The 12,690-nt window shown below is 38.3% G+C and overlaps 1 protein-coding gene across 3 annotated transcripts in view; it reads right to left on the bottom strand.

Annotated features, from left to right (window-relative positions):
• kiaa0825 (KIAA0825 ortholog) overlaps positions 1-12,690 on the bottom strand; it is a 324,821-nt gene that overhangs the window by 170,359 nt on the left and 141,772 nt on the right. The window lies entirely within an intron of this gene.

Below are 12,690 nucleotides of genomic sequence, written 5' to 3'. Positions count from 1 at the left end.
GTCTATAGCCTTTTAAGTCTTGAAGATTCAAGTTAAGATACTTTTTAAATGCTGTGAGATTACCTGACTCCACTACCTTTTCAAGTAGTGCATTCCAAATGATAACTACCCTTTGGCTGAGAAAACTTTACTTCAGCTTTCCTCGAACCCTCTCAGTTCTCAACTTAAACCTATTCCCTCTAGTTTTAGATATCTTTATTATTAGGAAAAGATTCTCACTGTTCAACTTATCTATGCTCCTCATAACTATGTGGTACTTCCATCAAGTCCCTCCTCAGCCTCTTCCTCCCCAAATAAACAAACCCAACCTATCTAGTCACTTCCCATAACCGAAATATTCCATCTCTGGAAATATCCAGCGAATCTCCTCTACACCCTCTCCAGTGTAACCACATCCTTCAGTTTTGTGTTAACCAAAACTGTACAAAATACTCCAGATGTGGTCTAACCAAAGTTTTATGAAGTTGTAACATGACCTGCATGCTCTTATATTCTGGCTAATAAGGCTCAGAACAATTTATTTTCTTTAAAACTTTATCAGGTTTTGATGTGACCTTCTTCAGCAAATTCCAGATAATCTTTAGTGTACAGCGAGTATATACTTTCTTGGTTTAAGAAGTCAAAACTGTACACAACAGTCTAAATATAATCTCACCTAGAGTATAAATAATTATTGTTAAGACTACTGTACTCCAATTATTAAGCTTTCTCAATATAAAGATTAGCATACCATTTACCCAAACATTGTGGACATGTTCTGAGTATTGTTGGCATTCTATGTTGGTGTCAAATATATGACAACACTTGAGGGCTGCCCCCAGCATACCCTCATGTGTGTTGATTGTTAACGCAAAATGACACATTTCCCTGTATGTTTTGAAATGCTCGCGATAAATAAATTTGAATCACCAATCACTGCTGTAGCTCAGTATTTATTGCCTGCCTACTTGAGAAGAAACTTTTTATTTCCATTCTTTGCTCTGTCCAATAATTCTAAATACATATCAGTACGGTAGCATCAATTCTGTATATTGTTTTCTTATTAACCCATCTCCAATATGGCATCTTTATCAAAAGCCTTCTGGAATTCCATTGCTTTCTCCTTTCCTATCTTACTAGTCATATGCTCAAACAACTCCAGCAGATTAGTCAAACATCATTTTCTTTCCATAAATCCATGTTGACTTTTGCTCATCTTCAGGCTGTTAGGTGGGTAGTTGGACAAACTGGGGAAGTTTTCTCTGTAGTTAGAAGCTGCAGAGGGACCTGACAGAGGTACATAATATTATGAGAGGTATACTATAGATAGGGTAGATAGTCAGAGTCACTTTCCCAAGGAAATGTCAAATACCAGCGAGTAGTACAATACAAGGTATTTATATACAGAGAGCAGCAGGCACTGCCTGGAATGCAGAGTCAGGGCTGGTGGTGGAGGCAAACACAATAGTGTCAGCTAAGACACATTCAGAGAGGCTCAAGGAATACACAGGGAACATAAGACCATGTGCAAGCAGGTGGAATAAGTTTAATTTTGGCATCGTGGTTAATGCAGACACCCTGTCTTCTTCCTGTGTTATACTGTTTTGTGCTATGTATTTCAATCTTTAATTTAGCTGATCAGCTAAAGATTAATTAATTTTCTCTTAAGTGTGCCTTAAAAATTATTTTCATTTTTTGCATTATTTCTTTCAATGCCAACTACTGGCTGCCTGCTTTCATGCCTTTCACTGTATTCTCATATTCAACCATTGTTCCTTCATAATTTCATAGCTTATTTATACTTAAGCCCTAGTTTCACATTTTCAAACTCAATGTAAAGTTCTATAATATTATGCTTATATATTATTGCTACTCCCCCCCCCCAAAAAGGTCTTTCTACAACAAGGTTATCAATCAGTCTTTTTCATTGCACCAAATGATCCAAAACAGGCTTTGCCCAAGTTGTTCCTTCTATAATGGTCCAGAAAAGTATCCCAAATGCATTTCATAAATTGATCTTTCATATTATTTCAGAAAATCTGATTTGTTCAGTTTATAGGCAAGTTACAATCTCCCTTAATTACTATATTCTTCCTCTTACACACACCTTTAATTTCCTGATATACCCAATCCAATGCTACTTTTTGCATCTATAAATAGCTCTTAACAATATTTTTCCCCTTTCTTCTTTACACGTGTTCTAATAGTTGTGGGTAATGCTCAAGCTTTAAGTTTCAGCCTAGGAATCTTACTAAAGTGATTTAAAATGCAGGCATTAAACAGAAGTTCAAGCTTTCTCAGAAATTAATGCACTGCTTTCAAATTAAAGTAATTACCTGCTAGTTAATGAAAAAACATGGTATATTAGGATTGCAGGATTACGATTGGGGACTTGACCAGTTTCATACATAAACAACAAGCTGATTGACCTGAGACAGCATCTCTGTTTCTCTCTGCTGATGCTGCCAGATCCTTTCAGTACTTCCAGCATACTCTGCTTTTATTTTATAAAAGATTCATATTTGAATAGGAAGAGAACAATTAATTACATAATTACTTTCAATTTTGAAGAATAATTTATACTTGGAAATCTCAATAGGCTTTTCTGATGAGGTTAACATTTTCTGCAGCATTTCCATCAGAGTCACGTAACAGAGTAACTGTATTTACACGTTTTGTCTTTCCCAGCCAATTAGCATCAGCAGACATCATGACAATGCACAATTCAACGTTAGCCTCACTGTTTAAAAACATTATCAAAAAAATGTCAGTTGATTTCCTCCTGTGTACTCAAAACAACAAAAAGAATTGTAATTAAATTAGTATGCTGGTTTATTATTGTCATACATACCAAGGTATAGTGAAAAACCTGGTTTTCAAGATCATTTCATTACAACAGTACATTGAGGGAGCACAAGGGAAAACAATAACAGAATGTAGAATAAAGTGTATGGCTACTGAAAAGGTGTAGTGCAGGGAGACAATAAGGTGGAAGGTCATAACGAGGTAGAATGTGACGTTAAATGTCCATCTTATTGTACTGGGGATTGTTTAATAGTCTCATAATAGCAGGACAGAAGCTAACAGAGATAGATCTACCAAGAATACTCCAGAGATTAGAGATATTTTACTGAATGCTGTTCTGGGTTTCTAAGAGCCTGTAATGTAACATGATTCCCTGCTGAGGCGGGAAAGAAACCTATCATAGCAGGAAACACAAACAAGAGAAAATCTCCAGATGCTGGAAATCCGAGCAACACATATATAAAACGCTGGAGGGACTCAGCAGGCCAGGCAGCATCTATGGAAAAAAGTCCTGTCGAAGGGTTTTGGCCCAAAACATTGAATGTATTTTTTTCCATAGATGTTGCCTGGCCTGCTGAGTTCATCCAGCATTTTGTGTGTGTTGCCTATCATAACAGGAAAATGTTTTAAACACTAAAGACAGCCCAAGGGAGAGGACATACTATAGTAATGAATTAATTCACAGGTTCACAAATCCCTTTCCTTCTGTACCTCCTCTATTCAATGGGGACTTAAGCTTGAATGTCACTCTAAAATGTACTTCTTGCAACAACATTTTGGAAAAGAACTGAAAGTAACACTATGAGCAGACACCTCTGAGTTCCTCAAATAGAATCCACAGTAAGGCATCCAAGAACCAGTATTTTCTTTTCCCTAGGGCTTGAGTTATGCTACAAAGTCTTGTCATAAGCCATCTTGAGCAAAAGAAGTGCGATAAGCTCTTCTATTCTCTACTATTAAATTTGTATTCAATTAGTTTAACCTAAAGAAATATTTGATACAGAAACTTATTGCGCAATATAAGTTTAGCCAAAAAAATCAGTTAATTCCACTTCAACACACACAAAACTCTGGAGGAACTCAGCACGCCAGGCAGTATCTATAGAAAACAGTAAACAGTCAACATCTCAAGCCAAGACCCTTCTTCAGTCCTGAAGAAGGTTCTCACCCTGAAATATTGACTGTTTACTCTTTTTCATAGATGCTGGCTGACCTACTGAGTTCTTCTAGCATTCTGTGTGTGTTGCTTTGGATTTCAAGCATCTGCCTTTCTTGTGTTTATGAGTTAATTTCACTTCTTTATTTGAGATCTATGGTTATGAATCTTCTAATCTTCAATTAACAGTATAATGATAAAAGAATGTAATGCTCTCTAATCTTTGTACGAATTAACTATATTACTTTTTAGTTCTATTCTTTTGTGCTGTGGAATTCAGGCCCTTCCAATTCACTTTGTCATGGATTCTCATTACTGAATGCTGTTAAATTAAATCTCTCCTCATCTTGTCTCAAGGAAAAAAAATCTTGTAATCATAACTTTTTGTCCTCTGCCAACCACTCTGTAAAATTTGTTTCCAATGGCAATCTTTCAATCATTGCTGATACTTCAAGTCACCATTCTTCACCAAAGCTAGCAATGAGTCATGTAACACAGAAACACTATGACAATTCACTTGCATTAGGCCCATTGTCAAGTCGGAGTTCTTGTTCTTTTTTGAACATGTGCAGCTTCCTCACTTGAAAAAGAGGAATGCGCCTACCTGAAGGTTTTTAACCGGATTCCACTCAATGACTAAACAACTTTTCCTTTTTTTCCTTTTATTTTTTGCAAGTGCAGCAGTTTGATAGTTCCGTTAGTTATTAGTCAATAGTCATAAATCATAAATAATCAGTCATAAGTCAGTCATAAGGTTAAGTCATTAGTCATAAGCCATTAAGTATAAGTTGTCCTCAGGTTAAGGTTAAGGTTTAGGGTGAAAAACTAGCTGCCTCTCGGACTTTGTATACGAATTCAGACCTGCACCTCCGTTTCTCTAATGGTCCATTATGGCTTCCGACTGTTATGGTTTCCAACCGGGCGAACTCTCTCGAAGGTTCGCGAGCTCTTCGTAAGCCTCGCGTCATTTCCAAGAAGTGCCTGCGCGCGATGATCCCCGTGGTGGAGTTAACCCAAACGCAGTGACGGCAGTGCTCTTTGCCAGGAAACAGTCTCAAGTTATTTAAAGCTCAGTATCTTACCGCGGTTTTCAACACTGCTCTCGAACTGCCGCCGTGACGCTGTTCTCAGACTGCCGCTGTGATGCTGCGGGGTCCGCCCAAATGTTCTGGGCAGAAGCTGCACTCAGGCAGTAGGTCCCGTCCAGTCTAGCAGTGAATTCTTGCTCTTACTTTTAAATTTTATTTTCTTTTGTCTCTAGGTCCCAATACTTCCTAGAAACTCAAGTTTGACTTGACATCCATTGCTATCCATACCTTGGAAATCCATACATTTGTCTATCTGTTCCTTAAATGTGATGAGAATATCAGCCTCTGTCACCTCTACAGACTCCAACCAACCTCTGTGAAAAAGATCCCCCCCCCCCCCCCCCCCCCAACCGACTCCCTCTAAACTTTCACATTAAAACTAAGGCCTCCTGATTTGGACTGCTACCTCCACCATGGTAAATAAAAAAGAATTTTACTATCTATCCTATCTACTCTCCATATAACATTATACACCTTTATCAGCTCATTTCTTCCTCTCCAGGGAAAGCAATCCAAACCTATCCCTACTCTCCATATAGGATGCCATGGTAGCATAGTAGTTAGTACGATGCTATTACAGCTTGGAGAGTCAGAGTTCAGTGTTCAATTCTGGCACTGTTTCTAGTTATTTGTATGTTCTCTCTGTAACCACGTTTCCTCCCACAGTCCAAAAATGTACTGGTTAGTAGGATAACTGGTCATTGTAAATTGTCTCGTGATTAGATTAGGGTTAAATCGGGGTGGGTGGAGTGGTTGGGCAGCGTGGCTCATTAGGCTGGAAAAGCCTGTTCCATGCTGTATCTCATATAAGAATAACTGAAATGACAACATCTTGGTGAACCTCTTCTTCATCCTCTCCAGCAAGATCACATCCTTCCTATTGTGCGCCACTCTGCAGCTTTGGCTATATTTAAACATGGCTTAGGATAAAAACTATATGTTACATTCAGATATTCAAACAACATAGCCTTACTTGTATTTTTCATGCTTATGTTGTTGTTTACTGACACCAAGTAAGCTGCCATACTTTCCCAATGAGATGTTTCTTGTACAGCCTTGAAAGTTAATCATGTTGGACTGTCAATATGAAGAATGGGGCTAATGAATGAAACACAGTTCAACTTTTTTTTTAAAAAAAACAGCATCTCCAAACAACAATCTGGTCATTTACCATTTAGTGAGCTGATACTGTATGTTGCTGTCATTGGTTATTAAACCAACCTCTTCATCATCTGAGATGAAACTTCGGCCTCAGTATTATTTGGTACCTTCAAATAAACTGCATCCCTTTTACTTAATGTGCAACAATTTAAATAAAAGTCTCATAATTTTAAAGTGAACATTATTTCATTTTTTGTTTTCTGGATCTCAGTTCTAACATTTTAGACCTTGCCTCATTGACAGTTCTGTGTGCTGGATGTGACTTTCATACTCTGTTGGCAGGTTTTAGGAAAGCCATCACACCTGTGACTTTGTTTTGATAAATGAGTCCTTCAACTCATCACGACCATCTGAAGGAGGGTCGTGGCCTTTGTGGGAATCAGTGATTTATTCTTTTTTACTGCAATGATACCTCAGTATTCTCTGTAAAGAAAACCATGCCTGTTAAAATTAATGAAAACCTCAACATGTTGTTCCACGAGTAAACCAAAAAAACTAAAAAAGACAAAATATTTGTTTAAAAAATACAAATGCTGTTTTGTCATAATCAGTCACTTTAAGACAGTAAAAAAAACTGTTCTTAGTGACATTCTATACCAGTGGTCTTCAACCACTGGGCCACGGACCAGTACTGGGCTGCAAAGTATGTGAGGAAACGATATGAGTCAGCTGCACCTTTCCTCATTCCCTTTCACGCCCACTGTTGAACGCACGCGAAGTCATTACCCACACAAGGTCATCAGACGCCTAAACGCAGTGATACGCAAGCGCCAGGGATCACTGGTTGGCCTCGGGTAACCGGTCGCTTCATGCGGCCAGTGAGAAGTGCCGTTGCTGCTGGCCTGGAGCGCAGACAGATGGGCGCCACCTCTGAACCCGTTTAGCACACCGAATGACGTGGGGAACCCGGTGCTAAAATATTTGCAGACGACCTAATTTGGGCTCAGGGTTTCGTAAGGAGCAAAGCAGCTACCTCACTGCGATCTACTGTAAGTCATCCCTCAAACTAAACTTTTGTCGGCTGATAGATCCGACCTACCTACAGGGGGGGAGGGGTGGGCACGCGCCCTGTCGCTCTCCTCACTCGGTCAGTCACTCTCTCTGGACCACGACCACCGTGGCCCCGTTACAGGGACCTCCAGCCCTTACTTTGTCCTCTCACTGGTGTGTTGCAATGATTTTATATGTTCATACGAGGAAAATACATGCTGTGTGTTTAATATCCAAACGTTACTTAAAATGTTATGATGCTATTGACTTATAAGTGAGTTATAATTGACCTATCACTATATTTATGCGAAGAAAATATGCGCTGTGTATTTAATATTAAATTTGTTATATAAACCCTTTTAGAAATGAAATTGAATGTATTAGCCATGTAAAAGTGACATATAGTTGACTTATCACCTATATTCCGGTCGTGATTAACACCCAGCCACCCCACCCGTCGGCCGGTCCGCAAGAATATTGTCAATATTAAACCGGTCCGCGGTGCAAAAAAGGCTGGTGACCCCTGTTCTATACAACGCCAAGTTTCTGAGCTGCAATTTAAAAACTTGTGTGTTGTTATTTATTAATTGGTTGATTGATTGAGATACAGAATGGAATAGAGCATTTGAATCACACTGCCCAGCAATCCCTGATTTTACTCTAGCCTATTGCGGGACATTTACAATGACCAATCAACATACTAATTGGTAGGTCTTTGGACAGTGAGAGGAAACCTGAGCACCTGGAGAGAACTTATGTCCATGGGGAGGACGTACATAACTTACAGACAGTACCAGAATTGTTTTGAACTCCGGAAATCTCTGAGCTGCAATAGCGTTGTGCTAACCACTATGCTACCATGTCACACAGATGACTATTATGTGAACAACATCCGTCAAAATAAATCCAAAAACCTTTCACAATGAAAGCTGTAGCTACTGCAAGAACAAGAAAAAGCGCTCAAAGACAGGAAAGGGAAAATGGTGGAGACATGAAGGAAATGCATGAGAGGGATTTATTTAGTCTCGTATGTATTGTATGATATGTTTTCTAAACTTGGATTGAAATATAGCATATGGGAATGATTTTATTTCTGCATTTTTAGAAAGAGGGTGATGTAATGGTCATAGATACAGGCAAAGTAAAGAGAGATGGACTTGAATGAATGAGGAACTGGGATTTAGACCACTGGCATCAGGTAAGAGCCATAAGGAGATAATGTACAAACTTGAGTTATTTTCTCTGGAGCTTTGGAAGCTGAGGGACAACCTGATGGAATAATCTTAGTTACAAGTGGCATAGATAGAGTAGACAGTCTAAGTCTTTTTTCCCAGCATGAGGATGTCAAATATGGAAGGCATGGATTTAAGGTGAGAGGGAGCAAAGATTTGAAGAAATTTTTACCACACAGTAAGTGGTAGGTAGCTGGATCATGCACCCAGGGGAGTAGCTGGCAGAAGCAGACATGATGGCAAAGTTTAAGAGGTATAAGACCATAAGATATAGGAGCAGAAGTAGGCCATTTGGCCCATCGAGTCTGCTCCACCATTCAATCATGGGCTGATTGAATTCTTCCAGTCATCCCCACTCCCCTGCCTTCTCCCATACCCTCTGATGCCCTGGCTAATCAAGAAGCTATCCATCTCTGCCTTAAATGATCAGGCAGGGAAGAGAGAGAGTGAGAGCGAGAGAAACACACACACACACACACACACACACACACACACACACACACACACACACACACACACACACACACACACACACACACACACACACACACACACACACACACACACACACACACACACTCACTCACTCACTCACTCACTCACTCACTTTACAGGCTGATGAGATAAACTAACATCATGGTTGGCACAGATGTATTAGGCCAGAGAGCCTGATCCTGTGCTGTACTGTTTTTTAAAAAAATTCTAAGTATAAGGTGAAAAGAGCTCCTTATTTTCTTTTTCTATCATGCTGTTCTTATTATCCTTCTCTGCCTTCTGCTCTTCCCCCTCAGTTGCAGCCACTTGCATGACTGGTTGTAGCAAAGACCATTCTGTCAATGTGCATCAGTAATATGTATCAAACTACCAGAAGTCATGGTATCCAAGCAGCTGATAATAGCAGAATTCCTCCAGTGTGGTCTGGCAGTGAGATGTAGCTTGAAGATCCTATTATCTTCCTTGAAGCAGCATGGTTACCATTGTATGTTTGTTGTGCATGCTGAGAAGGCTTCCTGACTGTAGGAATGAGTTATGCCATGAATGAATTGCTCTTGTCACCCAACAATCAACCTTTGACTTGCTGGCAAATGACAGTCTTTGAGTAAGGGAGCCATGACCACATGATGGGCTACCTGTGGTCCTACATCAACTATATAATGACTAAGTGCAATTCCATTCAGTTTAGCAAGATGGAGGAAACACAATTCAATCCCTTCTTTTGCAGATTTTAAGATTTGACATAAAGTTCCTCCCTGTTTGCTTTTCTATGAAAAATGGGCCTAACAACATATATTGGACTCAGGTGCTTGACACTGAAAACAATGATTTTCTGTAGAGAAGAACAGCTAAAAAGGAGAATATTATGATTGGCATTTATATCTAAGCAATTTTGATGTTTTCCATATAGATTCTATTGTTTTGGCAAAAATAAGGAATAAGTTTATTTAGGGATGTATTTGTGAATCCAGAATATGATCAACAACATGAGCAACTCAAGGATCTACATTTACCAGTTTCTGTTTTTCATGTATCATTATTGTAGAATTGTTTTTAGGATAAATGATACTAATTAGTAACTCACAAGTTTCCATTCATTTCTTCAAAAATTGTACTGTAGTTTATTTTTCATCAATGTAGTATGAGCTCTATATTTTTTGGCTTATAAATGTCAACATTAATGGAATGTCTTCATTTTAGGATTAGCTAAATGCTTATCTTAAGCAATTCTGCTTAAGTCTTTTCAGTGGCTAGAAAATAATACAATCTAACCAAAAAATAGTTTACAATCAATACTAATTGGTGTACATTGTTAGTTTGGCACAAAGTAATTTTACGTTTAACTCAATACTAAAACAGCATTAATTAGATTGGTATTTCTTATCTTAATTAGATTAATCTGCTGGCTGCATTACTAACAAGTTTCCCTGTATTAGAAGGTAAAGTAAGACCATAGCATAGAATTTGCTCTTAGCAGTATTCTTTTTAGAATATTTAACACACTCACGTTAAAGTTCTGAATTCATAATTTTAATGTATGTGCTCAAATGCTTATTTCAGAGGGCTCTACAACAGGTAGTCAAAACTGCCCAATCGCCTACCTGGCATCAAGGGCATTTATACAGAAAGGTGATGGAAAAGGGCCAGTACCATCATGAGGGATTCCACCCACCCTGCTTATCGACTGTTTACACTAATTTAGAGATAACAGTTTTTATAAGTTTTTTTAATAACTACCTAAATTCATTAATTATATTTAAATTTCCAGATTCTTGTCAAAACTCTTTTGACTACATAGAGTTCTAATGTTTCATTTGTAAGGTAACCATTGTAAAGTTTGCTTGAAGTGTATTAATCTTTTCAATCACTTCTTTTTTTGTATATCATATTAAAATAATTAAAAGGGCACCTGAACAGGAAATGAATTAGAACTAGAAGCTGGATAACAATTCTTAAGGCAAACCTAGCAAGCCAAATCTCCAAAATCTCAAATCAGATGAGCTCATTCTAGTAAATCTAACAAGGGATGCTATTCCTACAGTCATTGAGTCATAGAAAACTACAGCACAGAAACAGGCCATTCAGCCCATCTAGTACTTGCTGAACCATTTAAAATGTCTAGTTCATTGACCAGCACCCAGACCATAATCCTCCATATGCCTCCCATCCAAACTTTTCTTAAATGTTAAAATCAAAATCGCATCCACCACTTGTGCTACCAGTTTGTTTCCCACTCTCACTGCCCACTGTGAAAAAGTTTCCCCTCATGTCCCCCTTATACATTTCACCTTTTACCCTTAACCCATGACCTCTAGTTGTAGTCCCACTAACATCAGTGGAAAAAGCTTACTTGCATTGACCCTATCTATACCCTTCATAATTTTGTATACCTCTGTCAAATTTTCTCTGTACTCTCAATCTTATTTACATCTTTCCTATAGGTAGGTGACCAAAATTGCACACAATACTCCAAATTAGGCTCACCAGCATCTTATACAACTTGAACATAACATCCCAACTCTTGTACTCAATAGTTTGATCTATGAAGGCCAATGTACCAAAAGCTTTCCCTATGACTCTGTCTACCTGTGATGCTACTTTCAATGAATTATGGACCTGTGTTTCCAGATCCCTTTGTTCTACTGCACTCTTCAGTTCCCTACCGCTCACTGTGTAAGACCTATGCTGGTTGGTCCTCCTAAAGAGCAACACCTCACACTTGTCTACATTAAATTACATCTGCCATTTTTCCATCTGGTCCAGATCCTACTGCAAGCTTTGATAGTTTTCCTTGTTGTCTACTAGAGTCTTGGTGCCATTTGCAAATTTGCTGATCCAGTTAACCACAGAATCATCCAGATTATTCATACAGATAATAAATCCCTGTGACACTCCACTCGTCACAGGCCTCCAATCAGAGAGGCAACCATCTACTAACACTCTGTCTTCTCCCACAAAGCCTATGTTTAATCATCTTGAATGCCAAGTGACAGAACCTTCTTGACCAACCACACATGCAGGATCTTTTCAAATGCCTTGCATTTGGGCATGTGGGCAACTTCATCAACTTTCCTGATAACTTCCTCAAAAAAGTCTATAAGTTTGGTCAGGCAAGACCTACCATGCACAAAGCCACGCTGATTATCCCTAATCATTTCCTGTCTAACCAAATACTCATAAATCTGGTTCCTGTCATAACAATATTGCAACGAGTTCATATTTTGATATTGGAACTAGAAGAAGCTCAAGTGTTTATTAAATAGATAAGTCAAAATACAAAGTGCATTTGCAAACTGTCGGTCTTCATTTTATCTAAATTTAAACAACTTCTTTTATTTCAATACTTTCAAAAATCAAGTGGGGCTGCTTTCTTAGATGGCTTTAACCATGGAGGTCATGGTTCCTTTGGTGATGATTATTATTACTTACCATTTCTTCTTTGACCATCTGTGAAAATTCATATGAATACATTAAGCCTTTCCTATCCACTGTGCCTACACATTTCTTTATTTTCTGTAATGGGTGTGAATATGATCTTCCTGACAAAAGTCTGCTTTATGGATTTAATGCAACTTTTATCTTATAAATTAAAAATTCATAATGCTATCATGGTTTCTGTGCCAACTTCCTCCACAGAATCTTTAGAAAGCTTCCTCCACCTGACTTCTAATGCAATATCATGTTCCTCCGCATTTGTTAATGTTCTAAATGTAGAACATTCCACAATCATGAGGATAATATTACCAGAATGCATACAAATACCAAACAAAACGAGAATAAAATC

Source organism: Hemitrygon akajei, chromosome 2 (genome assembly GCF_048418815.1).
Source record: "Hemitrygon akajei chromosome 2, sHemAka1.3, whole genome shotgun sequence".
NCBI classification, from domain to species: domain Eukaryota; kingdom Metazoa; phylum Chordata; class Chondrichthyes; order Myliobatiformes; family Dasyatidae; genus Hemitrygon; species Hemitrygon akajei.
This window is presented reverse-complemented; position numbering and strand designations above follow the sequence as displayed.